We start from the raw sequence: 16,815 nt of genomic DNA on the forward strand, positions 1-16,815 counted from the left end.
GTCCAAAGTTCTCTCAAAGGGCACAGTTTGGGGTACTACAATACTATATACACACACACACACACACACACACACACACACTACAATACTATATATATCTCAGTGGTTCCCTAACTGTGCTGTTTTGGGCTTCAGCTCCCAGAATCCCAGGCCATTGGCCAACATGGCTGAGGCTTCTGGGAGTTGAAGTCCAAAGTTCTCTTTGAGAGAGGGAGGAGGATGTGTTCCCTCAGTGACCAGGCCTCTTGGTCTGTGCCTCCAAGGCATTTTGGACTTAGGGAACCTGTCACAGAGTTTTCTTGGGCAATTTTCTTCAGAGGAAAGGTTGCTCTTTGCCCTCCTTTGAGGCTGAGAGAGTGTGACTTGCCCAAGTTTGCCAGACTTGTTATCCAGGGGCGGCAGACAGGTGTAAAGTGATAAAGAAGCATCCATTTTATTAGGCAGGTTTACTTTTAGACAGAGAAAGTAATGGTTTATATTATTTTGCCAGTAGAGGTTGGAAGTACAGGCAAGCCTGATTTTATATGTGTATAAAAGACCTCTGTACACCTAGTGCACCTCTAGATACACACACACACACCTATGTGTGTATTATATACCTGTACTTACAACCCTTGATGACTCTAGATATATATAGATATAGATAGAAATAGCTCTATCTATCTATCTATCTATCTATCTATCTATCTATAGAAATACATCTATCTATACACATATACACACCTGTTAGAAATATATATAATACACACACACATACACACCTGTGAGTGTATTATATACCTGTACTTACAACCCTTGGTGCATCTCTACATACACACACACACACACACCCCTATGTGTGTAATATATACCTGTACTTACATCCCTTGGTGAATCTCTAGATATAGATATAGATATAGAAATATATATCTATATTTTTGTATATAGATATATACACACACATACACACCTGTTTGAAATATATACTGCATAATACACACACATACACACCTGTGTGTGTATTATATACCTGTACTTACAATCCTTATGGTGCATATCTCTCTCTCGCTCTCTCTCTCTCTATACACACACACACACACACACACACACACACACACCTATGTGTGTATTATATACCTGTACTTACATCCCTTGGTGAATCTCTAGATATAGATATAGATATGGATATAGAAATATATATCTATATTTTATATATAGATATATACACACACATACACACCTGTTAGAAATATATACTGCATAATACACACACATACACACCTGTGTGTGTATTATATACCTGTACTTACAACCCTTATGGTACATATCTCTCTCTCGCTCTCTCGCTCTCTATACACACACACACACACACACACTTGTGTGTGTATTATATACCTGTATTTACAACTCTTGATGCATCTCTATAGATATACATATAGATATACATATATGTCTGTTTATCTAGAGGTGCACCAAGGATTGTAACTATAATGGAGGATTGTAAATACAAGTATATAACACACACACACACACACATTAGGCAGGTAAAGTAACAGACTGGCTTTACAAAAGACAGGGTGCATCTACACTGTAGAAATAATATAGTTTGACACAACAGTTAAGTGCTGCAGCTCCATCCTATGAGATCCTGGGATTTGTAGTTTGACAAGGTCTTCAGCCTCCTCTGCCAAAGAATGCCTCACAAAACTACAATTCCAGGATCCTGTAGGATAGAGTCATGGCAGTTAAAGTGGTGTCACACTGCATTTCTACATTGTAGATGCACCCAGAGATGCCCTGCTGGATCCCAAGAGGAGTTATTTTTCCTAGTGCTAATGTAGTTTACATTTTTCCATCCTTTCTCTCCATCCTCACATGGCCAAGAAGAAGAGTGTCCTCTACCTGCATAGAAATACCTCTAAACCAACTGAACTACAACTGAGAGGACATCTGAGAGAAAATGAAGCAACTTGCCAAGTAAACCCTGTGATAGGTTGTAAGTCAGAAACTACTTGATCATACACAGCACACATGCACGCACACACAATAAATGTATTGCTGTTTCGTGGATTTTGTGTTTTGTTATTAGACATCTTTATTATTTATTATTGTGACATTGGATCTCTTAAAACACTAATCAATTTCATTAGGAACATCTACATTTAAGCAGACAGATATATACTTAAGGATGGGTCATGAATGCAATGCACAAAACACAGGTGAACTTAATTCTAAGTGGTATCTAAAAAAGAATCCCATGTTCAAGAAAACCCTAGTGAGATCAAATTAAAATCATGAAATACTATTGCTTGTTTGAAATTCATACTTAGATGGTATGGATATTCACACCACAGAAAGCAGCCAAATTAAATCTGAATGCTAATAGCACCCAGAAAAGAACACTTGTGGCAATGCACATTCTTAGACTCATCAGTCACCATAGGCTACCATTCCCAGAATTCCATAGCATGGAGCCACGGCAGTTAAAGCAGTGTTAAACCAGATTATTTCTGCACTGGGGATGTAGCCCTAGTCCAGTACTCCAACTCACAAGCCAAGTCTCAAGTCTGGGAGCCAACTTTAACAGGAAAAAAGGAGAGGATGGTGGGGTGGAGTTTCAGTAACTAGAAAATGAAAAAGAAATGTACAAAGTTAGGTTTAAAAATTATTATAGGTTGCATTTTTAGAAAACCAAGGTCTAAAAATCTTTAGAAGGATGCTTTTACTTCAAGTTCATTGCCTAACCTAACGCAATTGCTGTTGCCCTCCAAGAAACATTGGAGATTATCAGATGGGGGGGGGGCAGTTATGGAAACTATTTCCTTGCAGTCAAAACATCCCATATTCTAATGTATCATTCCAGATTGGATTGCTGCTACCTTCTGATTTCCATTATTTACTAATGCTCTTTGTTCATGATATTCACTTAGCACTCGGTTTACTGCATGGAGCATTTCAAGAGTTGAAAACCATATTCACTGGTGATGCGAATATGCATTTAATTTTCTACCCATGCTGGTAATTATAAATAAAAAATACATTAAAAAAACTATGGATGCCAGCCATGAAAGCCTTCGACAAAACTTTTATTTCTATCCTGCTTTTTGTCGAGACAATCAAAGCGGTGTACAAATTATGTATGTGCTTAACTTTAAAGTAGTACTTCTCAACTTTGTATGTCACATGAACAAAATACAGGTTCTTATGCAGTTGAAACATAAACAATTATGCACGTATGTCTATAGGGATGTTACTAGCCTGCATGCCTATGTCTCCATGAGTCCTTTTCTGATGTAAAAGGACTTGTGGATTTTGCACAACTCATTTATCAGCTTTGTTGGAAGCAGTCCTTATTTACACATGGTAACCAAGCAAATGGCTATTGACAAGTTGGAGATATCACTGGCAAAAACACATTAAGAGAGACCTATGTAGAGACAAAAACTATTTGGATGTATTGTCTACTATGCGGCTGGAACTGTCTAGTCTTTTTGGGAGGAGGGGAATTCTATTAACCATAAAAGCTGGTGAGAAGCAGTGCAGTAACCACAATTTCCTAAAGCAGCTTCTGTTTCTTAGCATATATGCTGGGTGGCTTATTGAGGAGTTAATAGAAAGGAGTAGCGGCACATAATAGGGATGCAGTGGCTTAGTGGTTAAGATGCCAATTCTGGAAATCGGAAGGTTGGCAGTTCGAGGCCCAAGTGCTGCAAGATGGTGTGAGCTCCTGTCACTAGTCCCAGCTTCTGCCAAGCTAGTAGTTTGAAAGTATGCAAGTGCAAGAAGATAAATAGTTAATAATATATTTATAATAGTAATAGTAATAATATATTTATTTGTATTCCGCTTAATCTCGAGGAATCCAAGTGGATTACAGCAGTAAAACAAGATACAGTTAAAAGAGAAATGCATTAAAAATTCCAAGATCCTCATCCCTCACCCTGTCATAAAAACATAATGAAAAATTTAAAAGAGATTAAACCAAGAAGAAAAGTTTTTAAAAAACACATTAGTGTACAATAAAAATTAAAATGAAGTGAAAAAATTTCAAGCAGAGTCCAGGTAGAGTAAAAGACAAAGATGGAGGATATTGAGAGGGGGAGGCAAGTCAACAAGGATGTTCTAGTCTGGAAAGGCCTGCCGGAAGAGATCCATCTTAATAGCCTTCTTAAAGGTTTCCAAGGTGGTAATCTGACGGATCTCGTCCGGCAGGTCATTCCAGAGTCTAGGAGCGGCTGCTGAGAAGGACTGCTGGTCACTACAGATAATTATGACTTCAGTGGGAAGATAACAGCATTCGGTGCAGTCATGCTGGCCACATGACCACCAGAATAGTCCTTGGACAACACTGGCTCTTTGGCTTAGTAATGTAGAGGAGCACTGCCCCGTACACTTGGTTACGACTAGACATTAATGTCAAGGGACTACCTTTACCTTTAACTTTCTAGAGCCACAATGCCCACACTGTCAGATGAAGTCTAGGTACTAATTTGTCAACTAAAACAAATTGTTAATCAATATACTTTTGTCCTGTGGCTCCACAGAACTGATGTAAGGGGTCAGAAAGCATATAGTATTATGCTTGTAAGAGACCTGGGTCATTCAGTGAGTGCAGCGGGATTATTTGCATGCTTCCCAGCCACGCTTGTAGCATATTACCTAGTTTAGCTTGTAGCATATTGTCTACTTGGCCCCACTTTGTCTTTGGTGTGGAAATTCCACAGTTTTGTAGTAATTTTGTTTTTCATTTGCTGTGTGTATGCCTGTACATGTACTGTGTGTGTGAGGGCGAACAAAGATGCTGGGATTATGTATGACACTGCTTTCCTCCTCTCCCTCCTTGTTGGAGGCTGTAGACTGGGGCTTGAATATTCATTAGAAGGTCCATGGGCAGATTAGGGACATGTACAGATTTTAAATAGAACTTTAATGCATAGTCATGAAAGGACACATATGCTAGTGGGAAAATGAATGCAGACACATTATGACTTGGAATTACACTGCATTCAACATTAGATTATGGTTCAAGAGGACTTATGAATACTATCTGTTCTAATACAAAATAAAGATGTGTGGGTTGGGTGACGGTCAAGTGTCTGGATAGCTTTCCATTTCCTTCCTAGCCTCATGTGCTTTGATAGCACAAAAGGTGTATTGCTGGCTTGGCTTTTCAACAATTGGTGGGGTCCTATCTGGTGACACTAATACGGGTAAAATACTAATTATTTTTATTGGGAACTCAAAATTCTGGCTATAGCATCTTCAGACATTAATAACTGAAAGTGGTTTTTCTTGTAGCCCAAATTCTTAAACCCTATAATGTGAGTTAATTACTGGTTTAGCAACCACTGCTAAATCCTGAATTATAGAATCTTGTAAATTTACTGTCCACTGTTGGACTCTGTCTTTAAATGCTGTTCTTCAAAGTGCCATGTAACCTGGTGGCACTATATAAATAATTTTAACAGGAGAACAATACCAAATGGAAAGAAATAGTTACGGTAGCTCTCAGCCCCACATAAGCACAGACATAAAGCTCTTTTAACTCACACCCCTCCCCTGAGTGTGAATAGCAACAGATGCTTTGGCAAAGTTCTCCCATTGTACACCTGAGCTGCTTAGTTGTCTTAGCTTTGGTCTCTGTGTGCTGTTCAGATATGAGCAGCTGAAAGGCTCAAGTGATATGTTCTGCTAGAACGCCTCTTACTACTGATAATGGGAAGCATGGTGGAAAGGGCTATTAGCTTTAGACAACTCAGGGGCTCAACAGACGAACCCTAAGGGGCGTCTCCGTGTCGCCCCTTTCCTTGCTGGATCGGGGCCACGGCAACCACACTCCACAGCTCTGATCTGGCCTTTCCGCAGTGCAAAAAGAAGCTGCAAAAAGCGGCTCCTTTTTGCACCGTAGAAAGGGTTCCTAGCGCATTTAACCATTGCGCCAACGAAGTGCTGTGATATCCCCTGCCATACAGTTGAGCGCATGCCGTGACACCAGCATGGGGGTAGCCAGCATGCATATGCCACGCTCCCATGCCAGTGTATAATGCCAGTCTGTAGAGGCACTAAGACAAGAATTATGTGAAAGTGCAGACTGGTGGAGAAACAGGGTCAGAGTTTTTGCCCAGGACTAGAAAAAGAAGCCCTGGGTGCAGGTTAAGCCCTAAAGTTGCCCATTTCAATCATAAAACCGTTATCCCATGTGTTCATTATAATGTTTGATATCAGACTTCTTGTTATTCTAGATGTAAAACACATTTAAAAATCATCAATTACCCTAGATACATACATATTGATTTGTTTTGAAATATTTTAAATAATAAATACACTCCATGCATATGTATCTATACCAGTGCTTCTCAATTATTTTCTGTCATGCCCCCCATAGGAAGAAGAAAACATTTTGCGCCCCCCCGCGCGACTGTAAATAGTATCATTTGTCTATAAAATTGTTATAAGTACACCTCTGCATAACAGAGCCTCGCGCCCCCCTTTACGGAGGCTCACGCCCCCCCTGGGGGGCCCGCCCCACTATTTGAGAAAGGCTGATCTATACTAACAGTTATCTTCCTAATATCAAAAAGACTAGTAAACCAACAGCATAAATAATATAATTTAACTAGTCCAGTTTCAAATCTATTCTGAGTTATGGTAGGATCATATATATCTTTATTGCCCCTTCAGCCCTTCAATATTCCTACTCCATCTCCCTTTTTACTGGAAAAAAATTAATAATTTATTCTCCTTCTGCTTGTAAAAGCTGCACTGAAAACGCGGCGTGACACTGCCCACTGTTTGGTCAGGTGGGTGGCTTGGGGGCAGTGTCAGAGTGGCCGGAGTGCAGACATCATGTTTATAATCATAGAATCATAGAGTTGGAAGAGACCACAAGGGCCATCCAGTCCAACCCCTGCCATAAAGGAACTCTCAGTCAAAGCACACCCAACAAATGGCCATCCAGCCTCTGCCTAAAAGACCTCCAAGGAAGGAGACTCCACCACACTCTGAGGAAGAGTACTCCACTGTCAAACAGCCCCCACTCTTCTTTCTTCTATTACTTGTATCACTTTTGCCAATTCAATCCTCATTGTTGAAACAGCTATACTGTAGTGATAAGTGTCAATTTTCTGTTCCAGTCTTTTGTCTCTCTTTCTCCCCTTTTTTCTTCCTTGTCTTCCTGACAATTTCTTAACCAAACTGGGTTTTCTTTCACAACTGTATGCCAGCCGACCTCCGTGCGTGGTAGGGTTGAGGGAGGGTGGAGCATTTACACGTTCCTAGGCCTTCTTCCTCTCCTGGTGCGCGCCTGTTTACATGGGGTGCACCACGATGACTTCCCTCGTGCTGTGCTGTGCACAAGGGGCGTCATAACGCCACACCACAGCAGTTATGGCACCCATTCTATGGCACAAAAAGAAGCCCCTTTTCAGTGCTTCTTTTTGTGCCGTGTGCAGGGTGCAGCTCATTCACCAACTATCATTCATCAGCCTTAAGCAAATCTCCCACAGAATTTTCTTTTAAACCTCAAGTTTCCAGCATCGCCATAACTCAAAACTTAAGTTGAGCATTCAGCTCACTTTTGGCAGTGTTAGAAATGTGAAGACAGGCCACCAGAATCCTCAAAGGGGAACAATGTACTCACTCCACCACTATCCCAACCCAAGATCTCTGCCCCTGAATTGGGAGGTCAGTTGGAACACCTGAAGTGTTTTTTATTATTATTATTATGTAGTGTTTATATCTCTAAAACAGAGTTTTCTGAATGTTGATACATGATTTTTTCCTTTAAAGTTCTTGTCCTTTTTTCAATTGAATCTGGCTTGCCTAGAGGAATAACTGGCTGGCCTTTCTCCTGCAGCACCCTGTCAAAAGCGGAAATCAAAGGACGCATAGAGAAAGGGGTTGAGACAACTGTTGGTGTAGGCCAAACAGCTGCAGTACGGGTAAAGATTATTAAGAAAGGTATGGATGTCGCAAGACAAAGGCATTATCTCCCAGTCCATCAGCATATAAACAGTTTTCACCAGATGGAAGGGCAGCCAACATAGAGCAAACGTGGCCAGCAAAACGATGATGATGGTCAGCAGGTGGTTCTGCTTCTTTAGCCCTTTGCAGTGTCTCCTTCGGAAGTGGCTAGTAATGGTATGGGCAATAAAAAAGTAGCAGGTCAACATAATGGCAAAGGGAATCACTAAGCCCATAAAAGTGGGAGACAAGCCTAGCCCTGCTTCCCAGGCCATTTCTGTCTCATTGGTGGAGAAATCCATGAAGCAAGTTATTTTATCATATCCGGCACTCCCGTATTCTGGAAAATCATGGCAGGCGAGGCCAAAAGGGCAGCTATGACCCAGACCGTAAAAGTCACTAAAAGTCTACTAGCCATTGACCTTGGCTGGGCCTTTACCATGGGGCGGTGCACGATGGCCAAGTAGCGGTCAAAACTGAGTCCTGTAAGGCAAAAGACACTGGCATACATGTTGATGAAGACCAGGTAGCTACTGAGCAGGCAAAAGAGCCAAAGGGCCAGTGATAGTCCAGGACTGTGTAGGTAGCCCAGAGTGGCAGGGTGACCACAAAAATCAGGTCAGGCACTGCCAAATTGATAATGAATGTATCTATGGATCGTCATTTTTCCTGGTTGCTCCAACAAATGGTCCATAGCACCAAGCCATTGCCAGTGGTGCCTAGAAGAAAAATCAGCAAGTAGACAAAAGGAATCGGGACCATTGAGAAACTCCATTCAGCATAGTCACACTCCTCGGTGTTTGAGTCGTTGCCAGCACCGCTGTTAAATTCCATATCTGCCCAAGCGGGGTGGAAAACTCTCTTCTTGACCCTTTTTCTTAAACTTTAGGAAGATCTGACAATGTTTTGTGTCCTCTGGGAGATGAGAAACTCTAAAATAATGGAACAACGTCCTTTTATCAAAGCACCCCAATGCCTTTGGATTAACTATAACTAGCAAAGGTTAAAAATGAAAACTGCCTTAAACTCATGTTATTGTATTCACACAGTCCATCCTAATGGCTTTTTTAAATGACACTTCGTGGCAAGATTTCTTTCCATCTCACTCACTTTTGGTTGATTTGCAGCCCTTTTATTTCCTGTCCGAATCTGCAATCTTTGACCTCCAATCAGAGCCTAGGAATATACATCTGGGTAGACATTTCTTGCATATTTTATCGCAGCAATTCATGCTTTTCCGTCAGGATGGTATTTTCTCCCTTTACAAAATTTAATCCTTTTAACATTTTTTTGGGGGGTTGTTAGTTTAGGAAATATTCAGCCATAGTCTCCTTAAAAACTGCCCACAAAATTTCAGCCAAATTGGAAAAACTTTGCACAGTAGTTCGGACTTCTGTTTTCCTCTTGTAACAGACAAAACTCTAGCTATGCTTTAGCATTCTATGTTTATTCCAGGATATTGTGAAAAAGTCTCTCAGCCATGAGTCAAGCTTCTCAAGTCTCTTGAGACTTCCTCTTTTTAGTCCCTTTTTTAATATTGCTGTTAACCCTCAGTTTTTGTTCCTTGTTCTGAAAATTTTGCTTTGTTAGTGGTAAAGAAGTCTGTTTCCTGTTTAGCAACCAATTCCTTCTGGCAACCACTCGCAGCTTTTAGGATCTTTCATGAACTTTCAGCATTCATCTCCACCCAAGCATGGTTTTAAAACAACGTTCTAGTAAGTCCTTTTTCTTGATTTTAACAAGTGTAAACTCTATCTCTTTTGTCCAAGTTTCTTTCATTGTTTTCTTTCCCTTCTGTCCTGGATCCTTCTGTTGTTGAAATTTCCCCTTCTCTGTCTTTCTTTCTGACATCTCTGGGTCCTTCATGGGATCATATCTTTTATTGGCTTTCTTAACTTTACAAACTTGCTTTTGCCTCCTGAATACATTTAAATTTCTTCTTTCCAATTCTTTCAAACGTCCGACTGCTTCTCAAAAATGTTTCTCCTGGCAAAAACGTTTCTCCTGGGACTTTTCCTTTAAGACCCCAAGTCTTCTGTCTTCTTTATTTTTATTATTATTATTTTACTTAGTTTTCTGCCTGCTTCTGTTGTTCTCTGCCTGCTTCTGTTATTTTAGGATGATTTTTAAAATTACTGTAACACTCAGTTTTATTCTTATGACACTCCAGGCTTGAATCTTCCTTTCTCAGAGCAAAACCAAGCAGGACTGCTAATTTTTCTGGTTCTTGGTAGTTCTGAAAGCTTTTTTCTGAAGTTTATTCTATCTCAAATCATATTACCAGGAATACCTTTTTTCCTTTCAAGTCCTCTTTCGCCCACAGGTCCAGTCCCATGATCCCTGTTTTACCCTTCTCTCCTTGGATTCCTGGAAGTCTTGGAAGTCCACTAAAGTCTCCATTGTCACGGCCTCTTTTGTATGGCGACCCTTCCTGCTTCCACTTATTGTTCCTTTAAGAAGGGCACTTAAAACTAGAGATCTTTGAGCATGTCAGGGCTGGACCTCATTTGGAATACTATGTCCAGTTTTGGACACCACAATTCAAAAAGGATGTTGACAAGCTGGAGCATGTCCAGAGGAGGGTGACCAAAATGGTGAGGGGCCTGGAAACCATGCCTTATGAGGAGAGACTTAAGGAGCTTGCTATGTTTAGCCTCGAGAAGAGACAGTTAAGAGGTGATATGACAGCCCTGTTTAAGTATTTGAAGGGTGTCACATTGAGGATGGAGCAAGCTTGTTTTCTGCTGCTCCAGAGACCAGAACACAGAACAATGGATGTAAACCACAGGAAAAGAGATTCCACTTCAACATTAGGAGGAACCTCACAGTAAGAGCTGTTCAATGGTGGAACACTCTCCCTTGGAGTGTGGGAGTCTTCTTAAACAGAGGCTGGATGGCCATCTCTCGGGTGTGTTTTGATTGTGAGTTCCTGCATGGCAGGCCCTTCCAGTTCTTTGATTCTATAGAATGGGATTTGAGTATCCATGGCTTTTGGTATCTATGAGGGGAAGGGAGCCCCGGCGAATACCAAGGGCCCACTGTATTTCATTTCCAAAGAGGTGTCCATTATCATTATAAAAGGGGGGGGGGACTTTAAAAGACCTATTTATAATGTGATTGCAACCTGCAGAAAACTCAAATCAGGATAAAAGAAGAAAAATTCCTATATTGCAACTCACTTAGAGAAATAACAGTTTTATCCTTCAGATGTCACCAGCTAAGGAAACAAGAAGCAGGTGGCCTTCTTACATGTAGAAAATATCTGAACTGAGGCTGTAGAGGCTTATGTTCTTCCACAGTGATTCTATTTTAAATGCAAATGCAAATACAAAGAAAAGAAAAACAAAGACTTAACAGGACAGACAGGGAGCTTGCATCATATGAAGGAAATGTAGTAGTCGACATATGGTGCGTAACAGGCTTTACAAGATTAAAGGCTGCAATCCAAAGCATTCCTACAAGTAAGTAAATCACAGTGAACTCAGCTGGACTTTCAACTGAGTAAACATATTTTAAGACCCAACTGTAAGGAAAGGAAAAATATGTTTTCTTTTTGCAGTGGAAATCCCCCTCTAGTGGTTATACGATGGAGTTTTAATGCTAAAATGATTTAAACTTGCACATTCAGATCCCCCAGAACAATAAAATGTTGTTGTACACCCATTGGTTTCAATGTGATCAATACTTTTTCATGATCTACATAATCAAAGGCTTTGCTGTAATCTAAAACACACAAGATGATTTTCTACTAAAATTATTTGGTACAGTTCATTTGTTTGCAGTACTATGGCCGCATCCACACTACAGAAATAATCCAGTTTGACTCCACTTTAACTACCCAGGCTCAGTGCTACGGAACTCTGGGAATTGTAATTTTGTGAGACATTTAATGTTCTCTGTCAGAAAGCTATGGTTCTGTAAGAAACTACATTCCCAGAATTCCATGGCAGATAAACTGGGATCAGATTGTATTGTTTCTGTAGCCCATATCTAGATTTCTCTTTTCTGAGCCCATCTGACATTTCGTGTTCAAGAGAGGGTATAAGTCTTGTTTATACAATTTTGAGCATAACTTTGATAATATGGAAGATTATTGTAATGGTCCAGACTATAAAATTCTCAATACATATTACAGTGGACCCTTGTTATACGCTGGGGTTTGGTTCCAAGATCCCCCGTGTATAAAAAAATCCGTGTATGCTTAAGTCCCATTAAATATGACATAGCAAAATGGTGTCCCTTATTAAAAAATGGAAAATCAAGCTTTGATATTTGAAATTTTGGAACATTTTTGGAACATTTTCAAACCGTGGATGCTTGAACCCGTGTATAAAAAAAATCTGTGTATAAGAAGGGCCGACTGTATTTACCCAAGAAAGTGGACAGCAGAGTTACTGCAATACCTTCCGCCCATTGCCATGAGGATAATAATATCTATGGTACTAAAATTCTTTCTAAAATTATGACTTTTCCCCAGTGAATAGTTTCCATTTAGCAACACTCGGGGACTGAATGGGATACTAACATAATAGAAAAGCAAAACATTGTTCATTTTGCAGCACATTTTACACATTTACTCAGAGGTAAATCCCAGGTTTTTTTCACTTGCTTCCTGATGCTGCAGATACACTCACATTTCTTTTTGTTAAAATTCAGATTTGTTCCTTTGAATGCTAGCTACACTGAACTAATTCTCAAGAAACAAGCAACATATTTGAAGTCGAAGGCTTTCATGGCTGGCATCCGTGGTTTTGGGGTTTTTTTTTGGGCTATGTGGCCATAAGATTTTCTTCATGACATTTCACCAGGATCCAGCCACAGATGCTGGCGAAACATCTTCTAGAACATGGCCATATAGCCCAAAAAAACCCACAAAAAACCAAGCAACAAATTAATCCATGAACCCTTAGCTAACCAGATAAAACCCTGGCTTGTTTTAAAAGATTATTGGTAATATATTTACATCCCATGTAAATGGCTTCTGTAATGCTTCCCAGTTGCTTCCTATCCAGACTCAGACATGTATTAACATGTTTGCTTCTAACACAGCTTTGGGAATGCAACAGACATGTAAATACTTGACAATATTTTCATAGTAGTTCAAGTGTTAGAAAAAAAGTCCAAGTACAAGTGCAGGTGGTGATTTCGTAGCAAGAAAATGTAAAAGATGGAGCTATCAAGTAATCAAAACAGCTTGAATAACTGTCCTACAGGGAATGATTACAATATTTAGGTCCTTTTCACTTAAAGAAAGGGTACAGTGGGATATAACTACACTTTATACATCATGTGGAAAAAGCAGAGAGCAAAATTTTTACACTTAACCTCACACTCATCCAGTGAAGATGAATGGAAGGATATTCTGCCCAGACAGATGGAAATACTTTGAACAGCACATAGTTAGCTTATGGAATTTGCTGTCATCGAACGACATGGTGACAGCCACTAGCTTAAGATGGCTTCTTAAACAGATTAAATAAATTCACTGAGGATAAAGATATCAGTGGTTACTAGTCATAATGGCTATACAATCCTCTCAGAAGCATAGGCAGCATGTTTCCAAAGAACAGATGCTAGGCAACAACAAAGGCAAAGGACTATTATTACCTTTATAGCCTAATTGTGGGCTTCTTGAAGGAGTGGCTTCAACCTTCTTAGCATGCAAAACAACATAAAAGAGACAATTAGTTTCTGTAGCAAGCTACCCTTTCCAACCACAAAACCACCACTAGGTACTTCCAACTGTATATTCAGCACAAACCTGCATATCAGTTTCTACTCAGCAGATGCATTTTAGTCTCTCATTGATTTATAGCTATTGGTTTATTTTGCTCCAGTGAACTGAATACCACAGAGTCATCCACAGATCGACTGGAGGGGAGTTAACAACATAACAACAAAGTTGAATACCAGGTGCCGTAGGCGATATTTCAGAAAGGAACTGGTAACATCACCTCTGAATATTCCTTATCCTAGCAAAACTCTATGAAATTCATGAGCTCACCATAAGTCAACAGGCAACCTGAAGGCACAGACAAGCTGACTTTTAAGTTTGTTACTGCAGAGAGAGACAAATTTATGTACATTGTGATCCTGTATGCCTGCTTAATGTGGACTACTCTGGGGACAGGAATAGAAAGGCTGGTTGACTGAAGTGTGTGTATGTGTGTTAACCTCTCCCACATTTGTCCACCTGGGATCTCTATACTGTAGTAGGCAAGGGGGAGTTGGAGTGGTCTGGATACCATCTCCTCCACCGGTGCCTTGTCCCACATTCTGCTGGGTATGAGAGTGTTTTTGAAGGTGCATGGCTAGTATAAAATAAGGATTTTGTGGGTGTACCACTCACCTCTCTGCTCAATAGTAATGAGTCTGCTCAATAGTCTACTGCCTGTGTTGGTTTTGGTGCTGGTGTTGGAATCCTTTCGGTTTGTTGCACTGGAGGATTTCAACATCAATGCAGAGACTGTTCTGTTGGCTCAGGACTTCATGTCTACCATGACAACCATGGTTTTGTCCCAAGTGAGATCTAGTGGCACCCAGCATGCACTCTGGATCTGATTTTTTGTTCTGGGAAGTATGTTGGTGATCTGAGTGTGAAGGAATGTTTTACAGTTCTGTTGTCATGGACTGGAGCACTACTTGGTGGGATTTAGACTCAGAGCTCTGCAGGGGTAGTTTGCTGATTAAAATTGATTCAAATTATTAATCCAGATGGATTACTGACAGCTGTTGGGGAGGTGATCCTGTTGAAGCCCTGGCTGATCTTCGGAATAGGGAATGGCCATGATGATGGACATGGTTGCCCCTAAACGTCCCCTCTCATGAAGTGGAGCCCATGGTTCACTATGGAGCTGGCAGTGATGAAATGAGTGGGGTGGATACTAGAGTCCACAAGAAGAAAGCAAAGACCAGTTGACAGCCTGCTGTAAAGAATTTGCAGACAAAACTGGATGCTGAAGCTGATACAAATCCAATGCATGTAATCTTGGAGCCTGCTTCTTCTATATTTTTGGATATATTTCAGTTTGTGCAGTCTGGGGATGTGGACAGGATCTTTGGAGAGGTGAGAGCCACCACATGTATACTGACTCCTTGCCCTTCCTGGCTCCAGAAAGCAGCTAAAGAGGGATTACCCAAGCGGGTAAGGGGAATGGTGAATGTCTTACTGCAGTGAGATCTGTTTTAATCTGACTTCAGACCTAACTATGGGATGGAGACAGTTTTGATTGCCTTGATGAATAACCTACTCAGGGAACTGGACTGTATGTCCCTGTTGGTCCTGCTGCAACTCTCAGCAGCTTTCATTACCATCAACCATCATATCTTTCTGGGCCAACTCTCTGGGATAGGACCTGGGGGCACAGTTATGCAGTAGTTCCAGTCTTATGTGGGGGGCTGAACTCAGAAAGTGGTGCTGGGAGATTTCTGTTCAATGCCTTGGCCATTGGCCTGAGTCCCTCGGGTTTCTGTGTTGTCCGTCATGCTATTGCAACTGCTAAGTGACAGTGGTGTCACTAGGGTTGGTGTCAGCAACTCATGGTGTCACCTGTCCATTGACCTCCTCCCATTTCCCATCATATAGAATCCTTACTAATGCTTTTTTGTACTAATGTTACACATAAATCATAATTCCCACATACCACTGAATGTAATGCTAATAGTTCTGACATTAACAATAGCAAAATTAAAATTATACTTTCAAATTGCAGTATCATACGCACAACCTAAATGTATTTTAAATATACACAGTGAAGATTTGGTTAAAATGTGATGTTGTTAAATCTTCAGGAGAAGATTGGGGCAGGTCTATTCAACACTGAAAGAGAACCCCCTGAGAGATAAAGATAAAATGACTAAAAGGGTATGGATATATATATATATATATATATATATATATATATATATATATATACACACACACACACACACACACACACACAGTGTGCATGCGCCACACTCAAGAACACTATACGTGGCTTAATGCTTATGCGGAAGCCATGCAACAATGTAAACATTATGCACACACCTGTGATGCACACACTGCCACACTGCCATATGCACACGTTTCCTATAGGGCACAAGCATACATGGATTATCCCTTGCATAAGGGTGAGGGCCCACTGTATGTATGTATGTATCTATCTATCTATATATATATATATAATGTATACATTAATATTAGATATAGATATTGTGTGTGTGTGTGTGTGTGTGTGTATAATATGTATGTGTGTGTGGTGTGTGTATATATATATATATATATATACACACACACACATGCCCTTTTAGTCATTATATCTTTTTCTCTCAGGGGTTTCTCTCTCAGTGTTGAATAGACCTGCCCCAATCATCTCCTGAAGACCCGGATGATGGGGCATGATTGCCTTCTGTGTCTCTGAATGTCCCGTTGAAAGGGGCGCCATTAATGCTAAAACATCCTCTATCGCCACGCCCACTATCCCCTCAGAGGAGCCCCGCCCTCTCCCTCCCCTAGCAGACCAATCAGTGCGAGCTGTTCTCTCTCAGCCCCGCCCCTCTGGGCGTCCCCGCCGGCGCCCTCCTCGCCGGCGCCAGTCGCGCTTTGGCTCTGAGCGAGAGCGGACGCTCTGGTGAATGCGCCCCTCCTCTCTTTGCGGCTTCCTCTGAGGGAGCGAGGAAAGGGGCGCGGCCTCTTGGAGCGAAGGGAGAGTTGTGTAAGGCGTCTATTGCATAAAGGTTGAATGCAGTGGAACTGAGGTGTTGTGTAAGCGGGAGAGAAGGCGAAGGGTAAGCCAAACATCCCTCCTTCTCTGTGGCTGCATCCATACTGGAGGAATAACCCGGTTTGGCACCGATTTAACTCTTGCTGGCTCAAGGCTATGGAATTCTGGG

The 16,815-nt window shown here is 41.0% G+C and overlaps 1 protein-coding gene and 1 pseudogene across 19 annotated transcripts in view; one reads left to right on the plus strand and one right to left on the minus strand.

Moving 5' to 3' along the window:
• Positions 1 to 7,841: 7,841 nt before the first annotated feature.
• LOC121935293 lies at positions 7,842 to 8,775 on the minus strand (annotated as a pseudogene).
• Positions 8,776 to 9,554: 779 nt separating this feature from the next.
• Positions 9,555 to 16,815, plus strand: part of BLVRA (biliverdin reductase A) — a 45,888-nt gene continuing 38,627 nt past the window's right edge. For 12 of the 19 annotated variants that reach the window (XM_042476322.1, XM_042476330.1, XM_042476326.1 and 9 more), the window contains exon 1: positions 16,511 to 16,710. The gene's annotated coding sequence lies outside the window, so the exon portion shown is untranslated. Of the gene's footprint in view, positions 9,657 to 16,510; positions 16,711 to 16,815 lie in introns of those variants that run through there. The other 7 variants (XM_042476334.1, XM_042476332.1, XM_042476335.1 and 4 more) reach the window with 4 other exon arrangements.

This window comes from Sceloporus undulatus, chromosome 6 (genome assembly GCF_019175285.1).
Source record: "Sceloporus undulatus isolate JIND9_A2432 ecotype Alabama chromosome 6, SceUnd_v1.1, whole genome shotgun sequence".
Lineage (NCBI taxonomy): Eukaryota > Metazoa > Chordata > Lepidosauria > Squamata > Phrynosomatidae > Sceloporus > Sceloporus undulatus.